Source organism: Haematobia irritans, chromosome 4 (assembly GCF_050003625.1).
Source record: "Haematobia irritans isolate KBUSLIRL chromosome 4, ASM5000362v1, whole genome shotgun sequence".
In the NCBI taxonomy this organism is placed as follows: Eukaryota; Metazoa; Arthropoda; class Insecta; order Diptera; family Muscidae; genus Haematobia; species Haematobia irritans.
The window spans coordinates 34,042,973-34,059,794 of NC_134400.1; positions in this window are offsets into that span (position 1 = coordinate 34,042,973).

The following is a 16,822-nucleotide window of genomic DNA, read 5'->3' on the forward strand; positions in this document are numbered from 1 at the left end:
TAGCACTTTCAAAAGCAGAATTACCAAATGTATTTTTGCAACTTCTACCTTAGTATTACTGACCCAAATTGGGAACGAAATATGGTTAAATTTTATTGAATTAATAAATTATTCTATTCCATAAAAATTGGTGTTTATGGAATTTTTGTGGGACAAAAACTGAAATTCAATATTCCCCAAAATTTCTATCTAGCAGTCTTGCGAGTAAGTCTTCTTGACTTGAATTACATATGCTCGGGAATAACATGCGATACGAAATGCGACTAATTGTGTAAAGGTCATTTTATTTCAATTAATTTGGTGGACACAAGATAGGTACATCAAGAACTTCAAAATACGTGACCACAAATCATTCCATTTGTGGTTAAAACTCACGATTGGCTGCGGTATTTCATTTATGAAGATTCTCACAACTATGCTAATACGAGTAAATCTCCCCCTAAACGCTTTTACTTTCTTGTTTACCTTGGGTAGGTGTTAACGAGTTCTATTAGTGAAGGTTAGAGAATTGTCTTAATTTTAATTTTGCAAATGTCGAAATGTCTTTTTTAGATTAGAAATAAAATTTTGACAAAACTTTCTAGAGAAATAAAATTTTAAAAAACTTTTCTATAAAAATAAAATTTTGACAAACTTTTCTATAGAAATTAAAATTTTGTCAAAATTTTCTATGAAATTAAAATTTTGACAAAATTTTCAATAGAAATAAAATTTTGCGAAAAATTTTCTATAGAAATAAAATTTTGACAAAATTTTCTAAAAAAATAAAATTTTAACAAAATTTTTTATATAAAAAAATTCTGACAAAATTTTCTATAGAAATAAAATTTTGACAAAAGTTTCTATAGAAATAAAGTTTTGAGAAAATTGTCTTTAGAAATCAAATTTTGACAAAATTTTCTATAATAAAATTTTCTATAGAAATAAAATTTTGGCAAAATTTTCTATAGAAATAAAATTATGACAAAATTTTCGATAGAAATAAAATTTTGACAAAATTTTCTATAGAAATAAAATTTTGCAAAAATTTTCTATAGAAATAAAATTTTGACAAAATTTTCTATAGAAATAAAATTTTGACAAAATTTTCTATAGAAATCAATTTTGACAAAATTTTCTATACAAACACAATTTTGCCAAAATTTTCTATAGAAATAAAATTTTGACCACATTTTCTAAAGAAATAAAATTTTGACAAAATTGTCTATAGAAATAAAATTTTGACAAAATTTTCTATAGAAATAAATTTTGACAAAATTTTCCATACAAACACAAATTTGCCAAAATTTTCTATAGAAATAAAATTTGGACCACATTTTCTAAAGGAATAAAATTTTGACAAAATTGTCTACAGAAATAAAATTTTGACAAAATTGTCTATAGAAATAAAATTTTGACAAAATTTTCTATAGAAATAAAATTTTGACAAAAGTTTCTATAGAAATAAAATTTTGAGAAAATTTTCTTTAGAAATAAAATTTTGACAAAATTTTCTATAATAAAATTTTGACAAAATTTACTATAGAAATAAATTTTGAAAAAATTTTCTATAGAAATAAAATTTTGACAAAATTTTCTATAGAAATACAATGTTGACAAAATTTTCTACACAAACACACTTTTAACAAAATTTTCTATAAAAATAAAGTTTTGACCAAATTTTCTAAAGAAATAAAATTTTGACCAAATTTTCTATAGAAATAAAATTTTGAAAAAAATTTCTATAAAAAAATTTTCTATAAAAAAAATTCTATAGAAATAAAATTTTGACCACATTTTCTGAAGAAATAAAATTTTGACAAAATTGTCTATAGAAATAAAATTTTGACAAAATTTTCTATAGAAATAAATTTTGACAAAATTTTCTATAGAAATAAAATTTTGACAAAATTTTCTATAGAAATACAATGTTGACAAAATTTTCTACACAAACACACTTTTAACAAAATTTTCTATAAAAATAAAGTTTTGACCAAATTTTCTAAAGAAATAAAATTTTGACCAAATTTTCTATAGAAATAAAATTTTGAAAAAAATTTCTATAGAAATAAAATTTTGAGAAAATTTTCTATAGAAATAAAATTTTGAGAAAATTTTCTACAGAATAAAATTTTCTATAAAAAAATCTATAGAAATAAAATTTTTACAAAATTGTATATAGAAATAAAATTTTGTCAAAATTTATTTCTATAGTAAATTTTCATGTAAGGGAAAATAAATCCGTATATGAAAATTCGTTTCAGCGCCACCTATATGTGAAAAAATGAGTTATATACGAATAACATTTTTTTTTTGCGATATAATCCTCCGTAGAAATTGGCACAAATTGGCCAAACGGGAAGAGATAGAAAAGCCAAATTTTAACCAAAGATAAACTGAAACGATAGCTTTCGATTGGAATTAAAACCCTTTGCCAGAAATCTTCCGAATCGGAGTAATGTTGCATATACGAAACAGAGAGAAAAGTGACCACTGTGGCCAAATGGAAAAAGATGGGGTTCCAGATTTATATGTGAAAGATAGATCTTTTAGTGCTCTATCCGATGGTAAAAACGGATATTGCGAAATGTGTTTGGGAGTCTCAATATATGGCTTGGAAAAAAGTGGACGCACTGCTCCTGGAGAGAAAAGTGACCACTGTGGCCAAATGGAAAAAGATGGGGTTCCAGATTTATATGTGAAAGATAGATATTTTAATGCTCTATCCGATGGTAAAAACGGATACAGCTAAATGTGTTTGGGAGTCTCAATATATGGCTTGGAAAAAAGTGGACGCACTTCACCTCAAGAGAAAAGTGACCACTGTGGCCAAATGGAAAAAGATGGGGTTCCAGATTTATATGTGAAAGATAGATATTTTAATGCTCTATCCGATGGTAAAAACGGATACAGCTAAATGTGTTTGGGAGTCTCAATATATGGCTTGGAAAAAAGTGGACTCACTGCTCCCGGAGAGAAAAGTGACCACTGTGGCCAAATGGAAAAAGATGGGGTTCCAGATTTATATGTGAAATATAGATATTTTAGTGCTCTATCCGATGGTAAAAACGGATACAGCTAAATGTGTTTGGGAGTCTCAATATATGGCTTGGAAAAAAGTGGACGCACTTCACCTCAAGAGCCATATATTGAGACTCCCAAACACATTTAGCTGTATCCGTTTTTACCATCGGATAGAGCATTAAAATATCTATCTTTCACATATAAATCTGGAACCCCATCTTTTTCCATTTGGCCACAGTGGTCACTTTTCTCTTGAGGTGAAGTGCGTCCACTTTTTTCCAAGCCATATATTGAGACTCCCAAACACATTTCGCAATATCCGTTTTTACCATCGGATAGAGCACTAAAATATCTATCTTTCACATATAAATCTGGAACCCCATCTTTTTCCATTTGGCCACAGTGGTCACTTTTCTCTTGAGGTGAAGTGCGTCCACTTTTTTCCAAGCCATATATTGAGACTCCCAAACACATTTAGCTGTATCCGTTTTTACCATCGGATAGAGCACTAAAATATCTATATTTCACATATAAATCTGGAACCCCATCTTTTTCCATTTGGCCACAGTGGTCACTTTTCTCTCCGGGAGCAGTGCGTCCACTTTTTTCCAAGCCATATATTGAGACTCCCAAACACATTTAGCTGTATCCGTTTTTACCATCGGATAGAGCATTAAAATATCTATCTTTCACATATAAATCTGGAACCCCATCTTTTTCCATTTGGCCACAGTGGTCACTTTTCTCTTGAGGTGAAGTGCGTCCACTTTTTTCCAAGCCATATATTGAGACTCCCAAACACATTTCGCAATATCCGTTTTTACCATCGGATAGAGCACTAAAATATCTATATTTCACATATAAATCTGGAACCCCATCTTTTTCCATTTGGCCACAGTGGTCACTTTTCTCTCTGTTTCGTATATGCAACATTACTCCGATTCGGAAGATTTCTGGCAAAAGGTTTTAATTCCAATCGAAAGCTATCGTTTCAGTTTATCTTTGGTTAAAATTTGGCTTTTCTATCTCTTCCCGTTTGGCCAATTTGTGCCAATTTCTACGGAGGATTATATCGCAAAAAAAAAAATGTTATTCGTATATAACTCATTTTTTCACATATAGGTGGCGCTGAAACGAATTTTCATATACGGATTTATTTTCCCTTACATTAAATTTTCTATAGAAATAAAATTTTGACAAAAGTTTCTATAGAAATAAAATTTTGACAAAATTTTCTATAATAAAATTTTGACAAATTTTCTTTCAATAGAAATAATATTTCGACAAAATTTTCTATAGAAATAAAACTTTTTACGAAAATTTTCTATAGAAACAAAATTTTGACAAAATTTTCTATAGAAATACAGTGTTGACAAAATTTTCTATACAAACACAATTTTGACAAAATTTTCTATTGAAATAAAATTTTGACCAAATTTTCTAAAGGAACAAAATTTTGAAAAAGTTTTCTATAGAAATAAAATTTTTAGAAAATTTTCTATAGAAATAACATTTGGACAAGATTTTCTATAGAAATAAAATTTTGAAAAAATGTTCTATAGAAATAAAATTTTGACAAAATTTACTATAGAAATAAATTTTGACAAAATTTTCTATAGAAATAAAATTTTGACAAAATTTTCTATAGAAATAAAATTTTGACAAAATTTTCTATAGAAATAAAATTTTGACAAAATTTTCTATAGAAATAAAATTTTGACAAAATTTTCTATAGAAATAAAATTTTGACAAAATTTTCTATAGAAATAAAATTTTGACAAAATTTTTATAGAAATAAAATTTTGACAAAATTTTCTATAGAAATAAAATTTTGACAAAATTTTCTATAGAAATAAATTTTGACAAAATTTTGCAAAAATTTTTTCTATAGAAACAAAATTTTGACAAAATTTTCTATAGAAATACAGTGTTGACAAAATTTTCTATACAAACACAATTTTGACAAAATTTTCTAAAGAAATAAAATGTTGACCAAATTTTCTAAAGGAACAAAATTTTGAAAAAATTTTCTATAGAAATAAAATTTTGAGAAAAATTCTATAGAAATAACATTTGGACAAGATTTTCTATAGAAGTAAAATTTTGAAAAAATTTTCTATAGAAATAAAATTTCGCAAAAATTTTCTTTAGAATAAAATTTTGCAAAAATTTTCTATAGAAATAAAATTTTGACAAAATTTTCTATAGAAATAAATTTTGACAAAATTTTGCAAAAATTTTCTATAGAAATAAAATTTTGCAGAAATTTTCTATAGAAATAAAATTTTGACAAAATTTTCTATAGAAATTAAAATTTTGACAAAATTTTCTATAGAAACAAAATTTTGAAAAAAATTTTGTATAGAAATAAAACGAAACAGCGAAACTTATATGATTTCCATTGCAGGATTAATTGGAAACCCTTCCGCCCAACGAGAAACCCTAGCTGGTTTGACGCACGTTGTGAGGTCAATCAGACCAAAGACAAAGGGAGAATATAAGTAAAAAAAAAAACAACAAAAACTATTTAGAAGAATAAGAGAGTATCATCATCTCATGGAGAGCGGCAACAACAAAAACGAAAATTATTTTAAATGATAGCAAATCGTAATTATGATGAATGAAATGGAATGAAGAATGAAATACCAATGAACATCGCACAGTGGGACGAATGACAAAAAAAACTATTTCCGAATTCCGACATTAGTATGAATGAGTAAAGATAAGAATTTGAAATACACAGCAAAAAATAATATGAAGCAGACTAAATTTGAAGATTCGCTAGTTACACAATGTTGAGGACAAATTTCCTTAATTTTTTTTTATTAAAAGTTTATTATATTACATTCAATTTTTTCAAGATGTTTAGGATACAAATCTTTAAAATTTGCGTCCCTCCGTTAAAGGCGAACAGTGTTGCCAGTATTGGTGATTTTTCCCCAAATCGGGGATATTTTGCGTGGATGGGGACAAAATTTTTGAGTTGGGGACTCGGGGATTTGGTGGGGAATTTCCACAAATTTGGGGATTTTTGTGGGGAATTTTCCAAATCTGTTCAGTATAATTATCAGAGTAAGAACTATGGTTTATATGAAATTCTTTACTTCTACATGCTTAAAACAAAAAGGCTTAAAGAAGTACAGAGATTCTGAAAAATATAAAAAAAAACTTTCCTCCTCTTTATTCCACGGAATTTATTTGGGTGGCCCAAGAGCTTCTTTACAATTTACTGTTTTTCCTAAGAACATTTTTTACTATTTTGAAATTATTTCCTAAGGACTCATCTGCGTACATCACTGATTTTGAAAATATATCCCATATCCCGTACATATAGAGTAGAGTTCATATCGGGACAACAACGCATTTTGATCGATAAGCCAATTTTATTTCTTGACTATATGTTGACCGAACTACCATTTTTATTTCTCGAGCATTTAGAAGAGGATTTGCATAAGATGACTCGATGATGACTCTTCATAGCAATAATTAACTCTGATGGGGGCTGGTATCGGATGATATTTTGATCATCCGATACCATGTTTTGAAACCTTCCATCTTTTTGTGTACTCGCAAACTGGTATAACAAAAATTGCACATTTTTATTTGATAATTTTTTTTTATATTTTTTTACGGATTTTCTACAGCAGAGTCGTTTACTTTTTTCAAAAAACTTGGCAAAAATTTCTTGGGGATTTTTATGGGGAATTGGGGATTTTTGGGGATAAAAGCGATCCATTGTGGAGACAAGAGCCCGGAAAATACTGGCAACACTGAAGGCGAATGTCTTTGAAGATAGCCAAATTTTCCTTATTTTCTAATTTAGAGACCTACAGCATTTAGAAGTGAATAAATTAGAAATAACTCAAAACTAGAGGCCAAACTTGATGGAAATCCACGCCCCACTGCCAAGAAATGGTAGATGTTTTTTGATCCCAATTTCATCCCACTGTGCGTGGTTTTTGTTGCATGGTTGGGTGGCTGTGCATGGTGCATGCATGCATGAAAAAAATGAGTGAATAGCAAACGAACGAATTTAAGAACGAGTGCAATTTATTTGATTATGGCGCAACCATTACCACCGGCATCTCCACACTCAGATAACGACGACTGAATCGATAAACAGTTAGCTCCATCTAACTAACATTCATGGCAAACAATGAATGACTTCTCTCCAAGTGAAATGATAGTGCCACCATATGTACCCCAAGTCAAATGGGATGGCCGTTATTCTAGTATGCAGCATTTCACTTTGACGCAACAATTGTTCTGACAGTTGATGGGGTATTTTTGTTTAAAATTTTTTTGCAATGATTGCCGCAAGAAGTAAATACAGCATGAAATGCTACTCTCATAAAAGACATATGATTCGTTCGAATGTGATCGATTTGGCTAATGTTGGAAGGTCGTATGGATGGATGAACAGCCAATCAAACGCTACTTAACAATCTCTCAAGTTTGTTGAGTTTCTATATTTGATCGATTGTATGATTGTTAATATAAACATTTTGTCAAAATTTTATTTCTATACACAATTGTATAAAAATTTTATTTCTAAGAAAATTTTGTCAAAATTTTCTTTTATAGAAATTTTGTCAAAATTTTAATTTCTATAGAAAATTTAGTCAAAATTTTAATTTCTATAGAAAATTTAGTCAAAATTTTATTTCTATAGAAATTTTTTGCAAAATTTTAATTTCATATAAATTATTTTGTCAAAATTTTATTTCTATAGAAAATTTAGTCAAAATTTCAATTCATATAGAAAATTTTGTCAAAATTTTATTTCTATAGAAATTTTTTGCAAAATTTTAATTTTATAGAAATTTTTTTTGTCAAAATTTTATTTCTATAGAAAATTTTGTCAAAATTTTATTTCTATAGAAAATTTTGTCAAAATTGTGTTTGTATAGAAAATTTTGCCAACATTTTATTTCTATAGAAAATTTTCTCAAAATTTTGTTTCTATAGAAAATTGTGTCGAAATATTATTTCTATTAAAAATTTGTCAAAATTTTATTTCTAAAGAAAATTTTCTCAAAATTTTAGTTCTATATAAAATTTTTTCAATATTTTATTTCTATATAAAATTTTATCAAAATTTTATTTCTATATAAAATTTTCTCGAAATTTTATTTCTACTGAAAATTTTGTCAAAATTTTATTTCTTTAGAAAATTTTGTCAAAATTTTATTTTTATAGAAAATTTTATTTCTAGAGAAAATTTGGTCAAAATTTTATTTCTATAGAAAATTTTGTAAAAATTATTAATTTTTTAATTAGAAATATTTTAGGGATATTTTTTCGGTGCGGATTATCGCAAATATATTTTTTTTGTATAATCAAAACTATACATTTTCCAATATTGATTTTAACTTAATTTAATTTTAAATAAAAATCTGTCGCATTGCATAGAGGAAGCATAAGGAATTTTTATTGCCAAATTACTTGGAACAAACAGAGGGTTTATTGTATTCTCCCTTTGCTTATCTGTGGCAAGTAAACGGAAATAATTGTTTTTTGATACCCTCCACCATAGGATGGGGGTATATTAACTTTGTCATTCTGTTTGTAACACATCATTCTGTTTGTATAGAAAATTTTGCCAACATTTTATTTCTATAGAAAATTTTCTCAAAATTTTGTTTCTATAGAAAATTTTGTCGAAATATTATTTCTATTGAAAATTTGTCAAAATTTTATTTCTAAAGAAAATTTTCTCAAAATTTTAGTTCTATATAAAATTTTATCAAAATTTTATTTCTATATAAAATTTTCTCAAAATTTTATTTCTACTGAAAATTTTGTCAAAATTTTATTTCTTTAGAAAATTTTGTCAAAATTTTATTTCTTTAGAAAATTTTGTCAAAATTTTATGTCTATAGAAAATTTTGTAAAAATTATTAATTTTTTAATTAGAAATATTTTAGTTATATTTTTTCGGTGCGGATTATCGCAAATATATTTTTTTTGTATAATCAAAACTATACATTTTCCAATATTGATTTTAACTTAATTTAATTTTAATTAAAAATCTGTCGCATTGCATAGAGGAAGCATAAGGAATTTTTATTGCCAAATTACTTGGAACAAACAGAGGGTTTATTGTATTCTCCCTTTGCTTATCTGTGGCAAGAAAACGGAAATAATTGTTTTTTTTATACCCTCCACCATAGGATGGGGATATATTAACTTTGTCATTCTGTTTGTAACACATCGAAATATTGCCCCATAAAGCATATATATATACTGGGCCGTGGTGAAATTCTGAGTCGATTTAAGCATATCCGTCCGTCTATTGAAATCACACTAACTTCCGAACGAAACAAGCTATTGAAACTTGGCACAAGTACACGCACAGAAAAAACATGTTTGGACATGGTTGCCGCATCCATTTAATGCTTATTTAGAGTATGTAATTGTCGCGAAAACCATGTATTTTGTCTTTGTAAAAATAATTTTCGAGCGGAGAAAAATATATGTTGGCAATAAGCATTTAAATGGTTCTCAAATGCCGCAAACATGTTCTATTATTTAAATGATAGAATTTGAGACCATTATATGGTCAGGAAAATCATGTATCTGACCATTCAATTTTTTTACTTTTTTGCAGAGAAAAAAATATTTTTATAGTTTACGTATAGACATATCTACAACCATTACATGGTCATAAAGACCATGTACATTGTTTTCGTGACCATTTAATTTTTTAATTTTTTTGCAGCGACAAGAATTTTATAAAAACATTGAGCAGGTACACACGATTTTCATTTTGCGCGTCAGTCGTGTGTTGATTGTTTCTTGGAATGGACGTAGAATACGGAATTATTGTGTTTTGTGTTAATTTATTTATTCAGAAATGGCACGTGGTTTTATGTGAATACAAACAAGGAAAGTGTAATTGAAAAAAATATACCTGGTTTTTGTTCTGCATTTTGATATATGGTATAATAATTTATTTTTATTTACAGTTACATGATGTCTGCGTTTGTACATTTGATGGTCACGAAGTAAATATGGAATGATTACTTATTGTTGAAATTGAACCAAACTAGAGTGTGTAAAAATATGTGAAGTTTGCTTGCACGACATTATAAATACAAATAAACAATGAATTAGTTTATAAATAAATAAAAACAAATAAATAAAGTTGATTTTGTGTTTTCTTTTCTCAAGTGGCGTCCTTTTTTCGACGACGAAAAAAGTTTTTTCATAAAAATCAAAACATTTTAGGTTGTGACCATGTTCTTTTAACTAGAAGAAAAACATTTTTGACGAATAACATAACATTTTAGATCGTGACCATTGTCTTTTAATGGAAACAAAATTCTTTTTATCAATATAATAACATTTTAGATGAGGACAATTGTATTTTTCTTAGAACCATGTTCACTGAGCCAACATGGTTGCAGGTTAAAATGTTACATGGTCGCCGCAAAAATAGCTGCTATCATATTATTTTGCTCTTCGAATATGATTGTGGCAATCATGTTTCTTCTCTGCGTGTAGTTGTTATTTATGTAGGTCGGATGGTATTGAAAATGGGCCATATCGGACCACTTTTACGTATAGCCCCCATATACACCGTTCCCCAGATTTGGCTTGCAGAGACTCTTGGAGGAGCAAAATTCATCCGATCCGGTTGCAATTTGGTACGTGGTGTTAGTATATGGTCTCTAACAACCATGCAAAAATTGGTCTATATAGGTTCATAATTATATATAGCCCCCATATAAACCGATCCCCAGATTTGGCCTCTGTAGCCTCTTGAAGGAACTAAATTCATCCGATCCGGTTGAAATTTGGTACGTGGTGTTAGTATATTGTCTCTAACAACCATGCAAAAATTGGTCTATATCGGCCCATAATTATATATAGCCCCCATATAAACCGATCCCCAGATTTGGCCTCTGGAGCCTCTTGAAGGAGCAAAATTCATCCGATCCGATTGAAATTTGTTACGTGGTGTTAGTATATGGTCTCTAACAACCATACAAAAATTGGTCCATATCGGTCTATAATTATATATAGCCCCCATATAAACCGATCCCCAGATTTTACCTCCGGAGCCTCTCGGAGGAGCAAAATTCATCCGGTCCCGTTGACCGGATGAATTTTTATTTCTATAGAAAATTTTGTCAAAATTTTATTTCTATAGAAAATTTTGTCAAAATTTTATTTCTATAGAAAATTTTGTCAAAATTTTATTTCTATAGAAAATTTTGTCAAAATTTTATTTCTATAGAAAATGTTGTCAAAAATTTTTTTCTATAGAAAATTTTGTCAAACTGACGGCCATTTTCATGTAGCTCCGTTAGGCTTTAAGTGTCAGTTAACAGAAAGAAAAATGTAAATATATTTTCTCCGGTTAACTTTAACTGAAAAATTTTCAGTTAAGTTTCTAACTGGCATATGGAATATATACGCAAGATGACAGATATGTAGATATCACGGTTTAAAAGTTCGTTAGCTAACGTAGCACTAACGGAGCTTCATGAAAATGGGGGTGAATTATACACGTATTTAATCGGCCCGTATGGACTAACTTACAATATAGAAGACGATGTTTAGAAGTTTTAAGATACTTTGCCATTGGCAAATGTTACCGCAACCCAAGTAATTGGATTGTGGAAGACAGTCTTTAGTACAAGTTTCTACGCAATCCATGGTGGAGGGTACATAAGATTCGGCCTGGCCGAACTTACGGCCGTATATACTTGTTTTTATACCCTTCACCACTACTGTGGTACAGGGTATAATAAGTTTGTGCATTTGTATGTAACGCCAAGAAGGAGTAATCATAGACCAACCTTTTAGTATACGGATCGGCTTAGAATTAAATTCTGAGTCGATTTAGCGATGTCCGTCTGTCTGTCTGTCTGTCCGTCTGTCTGTCTGTCTGTTGATGTATTTTTGTGTGCAAAGTACAGCTCGCAGTTTTAGTCCGATTGTCCTAAAATTTGGTATAGGGTCCTGTTTCGGCTCAAAGACGATCCCTATTGATTTTGGTAAAAATCGGTTCAGGTTTAGATATAGCTGCCATATATATTTTTCACCGATCTGGTCATAGTTGGCGTGTATATCAACCGATCTTCCTCAAATTCCGTACATCCGAATATTTTATGAGTCTCGAAAAACTTGCAAAATATCATCCAAATCGCTTCAGATTTAGATATAGCTCCCATATATAGCTTTCGCCCGATTAAACTCATTTGCCCACAGAGGCCAATTTTTTCCTCCGATTTAGTTGAAATTTTGCACAGGGAGTATAATTAGCATTGTAGCGATGTGTGCCAAATTTGGTTGAAATCGGTTCAGATTTAGATATAGCTCCCATATATAGCTTTCGCCCGATTTACACTCAAATGACCACAGAGGCCAATTTTTTCCTCCGATTTAGTTGAAATTTTGCACAGGGAGTATAATTAGCATTGTAGCTATGTGTGCCAAATTTGGTTGAAATCGGTTCGGATTTAGATATAGCTCCCATATATATGTTTTTCTGATTTCGACAAAAATGGTCAAAATACCAACATTTTCCTTGTAAAATCGCCACTGCTTAGTCGAAAAGTTGTAAAAATGACTCTAATTTTCCTAAACTTCGAATACATATATATCGAGCGATAAATCATAAATAAACTTTTTCGAAGTTTCCTTAAAATTGCTTCAGATTTAAACGTTTCCCATATTTTTTTACTAAGATTGTGCTCCACCCTAGTGCATTAGCCGACTTAAATTTTGAGTCTATAGATTTTGTAGAAGTCTATCAAATTCTGTCCAGCTCGAGTATATCACTTAAATGTATGTATTTGGGACAAACCTTTATATATAGCCCCCAACACATTTGACGGATGTGATATGGTATCGAAAATATAGATCTACAAAGTGGTGCAGGGTATAATATAGTCGGCCCGCCCGACTTTAGACTTTCCTTACTGGTTCTTTTATGCACTCTGTCAACTGTGAAATGTGAAACGAGCTAACGGCTGACTAAATAAATAGAATTGAAGTTCAAGAGGAGTGTTGTAAGGACCATATGATGTAGGCCCTTGCAGAAATATCATACACCTACTGACACTCTACAATTGTGTGATACATATTCCCAGAGAGAGAGAGAGAGTAAGAAAGAATGCAATTTCCTGTCTCCTACTGGTTTAACTGCTGTTACATTGTGCACTTAGATAACTCCTAACCTGTATCTTTAAGCGAAAGGGTTGATTTGAATTCTATGGTTTAGATTGCAGGTATTTTTTGCCAATGGTGGGCCATTATGCACACATTCCTCTCTGATTGTGAATATAATTCCGGTTTTTTGTTAGCTCAGTTCTCTTCGGTTGGTCCTTGTCTTTTTTTGTTTTCCTTGAAACCAGCATTGACAGTGACAAGTTTTTTCGGTTTCTTTTGTATTTTCTACTTGCCTGCAATTTTGGTTTGTGGCAAATTCTTTGTAATTCCATACTGTAGCTGTTGATGTCCTGTTTGCATAATTGTTTTTTTTTTTTTGTTTCTTCAACCAATATCAATTTTATTTCATTACACATATCGTAGGGTCTTCTTATTCTTTGTTTTTGACCCAAATGCAGCAGGAACCTGGATGGGTTGGTGTTACAGACAGTGGATATATAAAAATAAAGCTTTGACAAAATTTTCTATATAAAAAAAAAATTGACAAAAATTTCTTTAGAAATTAAAATGTTGACAAAAATTTCTTTAGAAATTAAAATGTTGACAAAATTTTCTATAGTAATAATTTTTTGACAAAATTTTCTATAAAAACAAAATTTTGACAAAATTTTCTATAGAAACAAAAATTTGAAAAAATTCTCTATAAAAATAAAATTTTAACAAAATTTTCTATAGAAACAAAAATTTGACAAAATTCTCAAATTCTCGTAGGGTCTTCTTATTCTTTGTTTTTGACCCAAATGCAGCAGGAACCTGGATGGGTTGGAGTTACAGACAGTGGATATATAAAACAAAACTTCGACAAAATTTTCTACAGAAATAAAATTTTGACAAAATTTTTAAAAGAAATACATTTTTGACAAATTTTTTTAAAGAAATAAAATTTTTACAAAATTTTTTATAGATATAAAATTTTGAAAAATTTTTTAAAAAAATAAAATTTTGACAAAATTTTCTATAGAAATAAAATTTTGACAAAATTTTCTATAGACATAAAATGTTGACAAAATTTGTTATAACAGGTTCGCTGATAAGTCGCCGGTCTAACAAAGAAAAACACATTTTTTTGTCAAAATTCGTTTTTATTATTCAACATAGTTCCCTTCAAGAGTGATACAACGATTATAACGACCTTCCAATTTTTTGATACCATGTTGATAGTACTCCTTCGGTTTTGCCTCAAAATAGGCCTCAGTTTCGGCGATCACCTCTTCATTGCAGCCAATTTTTTTCCCTGCGAGCATCCTTTTGAGGTCTGAGAACAAGTCGAACAAAAGTCGCTGGGGCCAGATCTGGAGAATACGGTGGGTGGGGAAGCAATTCGAAGCCCAATTCATGAATTTTTGCCATCGTTCTCAATGACTTGTGGCACGGTGCGTTGTCTTGGTGGAACAACACTTTTTTCTTCTTCATATGGGGCCGTTTTGCCGCGATTTCGACCCTTCTCAAGATAATCGATAAAAATTATTCCATGCGCATCCCAAAAAACAGAGGCCATTACTTTGCCAGCGGACTTTTGAGTCTTTCCATGCTTCGGAGACGGTTCACCGGTCGCTGTCCACTCAGCCGACTGTCGATTGGACGAGTGTAGTGATGGAGCCATGTTTAATCAATTGTCACATATCGACGGAAAAACTCGGTTTTTTGGTCAAATGTGAGCTCGCGCGGCACCCATTTTGCACAGAGCTTCCGCATATTCAAATATTGATGAATGATATGACCAACACGTTCCTTTGATATCTTTAAGGCCTCTGCTATCTCGATCAACTTCATTTTACGGACATTCAAAATCATTTTGTGGATTTTTTTGATGTTTTCGTCGGTAACCACCTCTATCGGGCATCCACTGCGTTCATCGTCCTCCGTGCTCATTTCACCACGCTTGAATTTTGCATACCAATCAATTATTGTTGATTTCCCTGGGGCAGAGTCCGGAAACTCATTATCAAGCCAAGTTTTTGCTTCCACCGTATTTTTTCCCTTCAGAAAACAGTATTTTATCAAAACACGAAATTCATTTTTTTTTCATTTTTTTCACAATAACAAAAGTTGCTTCACAAAAGACGCTCTATCTCACAAACTAATTGACTTACAGACGTCAAATTTTGACACGAATCATTTGAAGGTTGGTACTATATAAAAATAATATGCATTTAATACTAGCGACGCCATATATGTGTCAGACCGGGGACTTATCAGCCAACCTGTTAAAAATAGTTTTGACAAAATTTTCTATAGAAATAAAATTTGACAAAATTTTCTCTAGAAATAAAATTTGACAAAATTTTCTAAAATAAAATTTTCTATAGAAATTAAAATGTTGAAAAAATTTTCTATAGAAATAAATTTTTGACAAAATTTTCTATAGAAACAAAAATTTCACAAAATTCTCTATAGAAATAAAACTTTGACAAAATTTTCTACAGAAATAAAATTTTGACAAAATTTTCTATAGAAATAACATTTTGACAAAATTTTGTATTGAAATAAAATTTTGAAAAAATTTTCAATAAAATAAAGTTTTGACAATATTTTCTATAGAAATAAGATGTTGGTTAAGCTACACTTGTAGTTTAGTCAATACATGGTTTTATGCTGAAATAAAAAACAACAATAATGATTGAAGAATAAACCAACAATAACAAAACAAAACGAAATACAATTTTGACAAAATTTTCTATAAAAATAAAATTTTTACTTAAATTTCCTTTCACAGTGTCCAAGGTTTCACTGTAATCAAAAACAAGTTTGTTTTTTAAAACTGCAAAATTTCTCCAATCTCAATCCTTATATAAAGTATTAGCTCTGCATTTACAATATAACACTTGAGTGTGACAATAACAATGTCCTTCGATTGATACTTTTTTACAATTTAATCCTTCTCAAGTTGCACGAAGCACGAGCTCCTCAATGTGGATCAGAAATACCACGTAATTGATTTGCACCACTTTTCTTTTCTTTTTTTAAAGTTGGTAAACAAGAAATTTGTATTAGTTTTAGGTTGTAAAAAGGGCAGGAGGAAGAGACGAATGAAACATAATCGATATAATTTCAAGAAAGTTCAAGGAAATCAGAGAACAAAGAATCACAACTTAAAAAGGAAGTACAACGGAACGGAAGCCATGAGTGGTGTCTACCAAAAGAGGAAGGGATATTTAATGAGGGTGTTAACGTGCAACATAGAAAACAAAAAAAGCGAAGGAAAAAAATCTCAATAATATAATATCCTGCCTGGAAGTGTGGCACTTCATTCGTTTATGACCCTGTGTGTGTTTTTTTTCCTCTAAAGCTTTGGACTTTGTTGTTTTTATATCACGACTCGTCTCCTGATGACCCTGATGAGGATGAACACATAATAATAGAAAATGTTATGATAAAATATAAACATTAAAACAAAAGGTTAATTTCATGTACATAACGAGTGAAGTGAAGGAGTGGCCACCATGCTACTAAATATTCTGTCATGGATCGATACAACTCTAAGAATCTTGAATGTTCTAAGCGAGCTACACGCAGAGAAGAAACATGATTGTCACAATCATATTGGAAGAGCAAAATAATATGATAGGAGCTATTTTTGCGGCGACCATGGAACATTTTAACCTGCAATCATGTTGGCTCAGTGAACATGGTTCTA